We start from the raw sequence: 4,356 nt of genomic DNA, 5'->3' as shown, positions 1-4,356 counted from the left end.
AGCAAACACAAATATTTACTGTAGGAGCGGTAGTGGAAGGAGCAGCGCGTGAGTGACAGGAGGGCGCAGCCAACCAGAGGAGAGCATCGCCGGTGGGAGTTGTATGCTGCACGCGGAGGGTCTCGTATCGGCGTGTCTATAACCGTCTATTTTAACGACTAAACACGCGGTAAACGACACTACTCCATCAGAATAAGCGCATTTGAAATTATCAAACATACGCTGCGTTGAAATCACCGCAAATCCCCGCTAGATTGATCCCCGCCAGGGTTTGTTTTGGACTACAACTCCCATGAGCACTCGCTTTGTTTGTAAAGCTCCAGAAGGCAGACTTTTTGTGAATGACGGCCGCTCTCGTCCAATTCCCACGCGCGCTGTGTCACTATCTTGCCAAATATGGTAAACAAATCCACCATCGCCAATTACATCGCTCCGAGTTAAATTAGGGACAGCCGACAGTCATGTGGGTGCATGTGCACGAGCGTCGTGTCTGCTCCCCGTTGTGTGTGTGTGTGTGTGTGTGTGTGTGTGTGTCCCATCATCAGTGCCGCAGCTTATCTGCACACATCAGTGCGGACTGCGGCGGTATTACAACTTTTACGCGTCATCATTTCTCCTTTGTCTCCTAACAACACTATTATCACCTTCTTCTCTACTGTCATACTCTTGGGACTGTTCGTTATTTATGAAAGCGAAGGGGTGGTGCAAAACGGGCGAGGCACTTTAAATATTTTTTTTTTAACACTGGGGAGGGACTTATGTTTTTAAAGGCATTTATTAATTTAGTAATTGTTTCCTGTATTTATTCATACATGTATCTACTTATTCACCCTTATTTATTTCCTGTATTTATTTAGAGATTTTTAATTCATTTCCTTATTTGTTTTTCCTGTATTTATTGATTATTTCATTATTTATTCCTGCATTTATCCATACATTTATCTAACTGTTATTGATTATTGATACTTTACTTTAAATGGTTATATTTTGTAGCCTATTTATTTTAAATACCTCCAGAACCCCCCAAAACACAAATGAGTTTGAAAGGGTTTTTTTAAAGAAAGAAATTACCAAAATCTCACCATTTATCACAGTCAAAAAAAGTAAAAACAGGAATTATTGTAAGATATTCAAAAGTCTGCTTGCCCCCATCAAGAAACTTAATCAAATGTAAGCATATAATCACAATCACTCTATTCTACATATCTCATTTAAAATGCTGCCAAAGGAAACTATTTGTTTTGACTAAAACCGGTGAAAGAAAAAAAAAACAACATTAAACAGTGGGTCCTGGTTGCACAACAAAGGCTTTTTTTCTAACTTTTAACTTTCAATCATTGAAGGTGAAGTTTTTAAACTCTTATAAGAGTAGCTGACATTTTGGCCATTGGTGCCACTTTTGTGTTGTTATGGTTCAACTGTCATTATATGCACATGTTACTGATGCTGACTTTGGTAATTACTATCTTTGTAATGTTTGCTTGTTGCATTGGCTTCAACACTGACATTTGGTGTTATTATGCAAAAATATGGTTATTTATGGTGGGAGGAGGGTCATACATTTTCACCAGGGTCAAGATTTAAAAAAAAAAAAAAAAAGAGTTACCCCAGCCACCTGTTTATTCAAATTTTCTTCTTAATTTTCTTCTTAAATTCATTGTATGAGCCAGTGGCTCCTTGAGCTCTATTGACACGTCTTATTTTTTAACTCTGAATTTAAGGTAGTTTTTTGTGTGCAACTAAAATAAAATAAAATAAAATAAAATAAAAATAACAACAGATTTAGCATTGGTTTTCATCCTCTTGACTTTGCTCAAAGACACTACGGCAGCTTGGATGTGAGGTGACTAGGGTTATAATAAAGAAGAGGAATGGCACCTCTACAGCATCACCCAGATGGTCATATATATTAACGACTTAATCACCCTCTGACTATAAATGACTGAAATTAATGAGCGTAAAATAATGAATCATTAAACAAAATGGGCCATTTATTTATTTTAATGGGAGTCAGCAGCACACGTTATAAAAAGAGAGGAGAATGCAGCCATTTAAAGTGGAACAAGGAATGAACAAAATGACATAATACAGTTGCACTAAAATTATGTAATACTAGTCTGATTATATTTGATACAATAAATCCCCTCATGTGGATGCAACGGATCGGAGTCAGTAAAGGAAATATATATTAAAAGCAGCAGTTGTAGAGCAGGCTGTGCGTAAAATAAACACACACCGCTCAGGATTGTGGGTAACTATAAACTGCAAATACTCTTATCAATGGCAGGTTTGTTTCTCACAGAGCAGAGTCGAAAGATTGGAAACAGCGACACCTGCTGGTGAACGGCACTTACTATAAATGACAGCGTCATTTACATTCATGGTAATAAAGCTGGGCCGTATTCATAATATACTGGTGGTTACTTATCCTCCTCAAATATTCCTACATAAGGGTATTAATAAATATTACAGATATAAATAAATAATTGCACAAGTTTTTAAAGGACAAAAAGAAGAACTGATGTTGAAATAAAAAGATAAAACGTAAATAAATGAATGAATGCTGATAATTAAACAGGATATTTTTTAAAATATCTATATTATTATTTATTTCTACACGGTTTTACAGCTATATTTATTTATTTCTGCATTTATTCATACATTTATTTAATTATTTCTTTTTTTTTAAATGTGTGTATTTATTTGTGCATTTATTGATTTATCTATATACATATTTGTTAATATATTTATTTTTATTTCTGTATTTATATATATATATATATATTTCTATATTTCTCTTATGTCTGTACTAATTTATACATGTATTTATTTATTGACACATCAATGAATCTTACATTCTCCACAGTAAAGCTTGTTGACAGATTTATTTTTAATTCTTTCAGCTCTTAGTACCTAGATACTTTAGCTTTACTAATGGTGGTAGCCTCATCTTTATGTCTTCTAAATGAGAGCTCTAACAACATTCTTGTCCAAGTCTCAACAAGAAAGCCAACAAGCTCATCTTTCTGTTGAACTATTCTTCTGGGCACAATTGAGTTTAAAATCATGTAATGTTCCCCTGTTTTGATCAACATTTAAAATGCTTAGTATTAGAGCTGTAAGATAATGCAAATAAAATGTGGCAAAAAATAATACTTGAAACTTACAAAGCGAGTGTTCAGGACCTCTAATCTCTGCATAACTTAGTTGATCCTCCACCAAAAAAATGTATCTTTAGGACTTAAATTCAGAAACTGTTATATTATATACTGTATATTCTTTTTTTTTTTTTTAAATTGACACCTCTCTAAAGGTTAACAGCGCTATCAACAACCCATCAGATGTACTGTAGCTGTACTGTATGTGTGCTCAGCTCCTGTGAAGGATGCCGGAAAGCCTGGCAACAATAAGAACAGCTGTTCAAACATTTGCCCACCTCAGCAGCCGTCCCTTTGTCAAGACCCTGAACAAACCTGAAGACATTTTAAAAATCAAGATGCAACAGCTGGCCCGACGTATACAGGCTGTTCAAGCCCCACAGCACCGACTCTGTCACTCATCCATCCTCTGTGCCCCACACTGAATGCCAACTCTCATCACCCTCTGCACTCCAAATGTAAAGAGCTGTCATTAATCCATGTGGGCCCCAACTCTCCTTCGATTAAGGCTTCTCTATATATTGAGAAAATAATTCTTTATATCAAATATGCGTGTTTTAGGTCTTGCTGCACTAAATTTTAACTTGTTAAAAAAAATATTGGCAAGTAAAATGTTCTCGTTCTGTTGGCACATTATTTTACATAGTATCCTAAATTTTGTCACTTTTTCCCTCCAAGTTTTTTAGGAGTTGACCTTTTAAGTGCCAAGGCCTTCCTTTTAAAGATGGAACTGAAGGAGGGTACAAACAGCACAACGCTGTAACAAGGGATTTCTGTTTGTCTGAAATGTTTAGTGGCATTCCCTCTTCAGCCAGAAAATAGAGCAATAACACGAGGAAAATGATTGAAAGATTTTGATATTTGCACCGTACAGGGCACGCATGGTGAATCCTTTCAATACAAGCAGTATAGTGAAAAGGCATACTGAACTCTACAGAACCGAACCCCTGCATAAAACAATCTTCTACAGGTTACAGGACGTCTTCATGGTGTCTTGGTAGTTGATGAGGTAGATGTACTATTACAGTGATACTCAACCTATGGCCCGCTGACGAAATCTGGCCCTTGATAGGGTGCCAAGTGGTCCACCCCAGCCATTTACTAATTCACAATAAAATAAAGTGAATCACAGTGGGAATTGTTTCTGTACTTTTAGTGTAAAACAGCATCAAAATAGAGATTTTTACAACAACAAAAA

Source organism: Plectropomus leopardus, chromosome 19 (genome assembly GCF_008729295.1).
Source record: "Plectropomus leopardus isolate mb chromosome 19, YSFRI_Pleo_2.0, whole genome shotgun sequence".
Classification (NCBI taxonomy): domain Eukaryota; kingdom Metazoa; phylum Chordata; class Actinopteri; order Perciformes; family Serranidae; genus Plectropomus; species Plectropomus leopardus.
Note: the sequence above shows the minus strand (reverse complement) of the source record.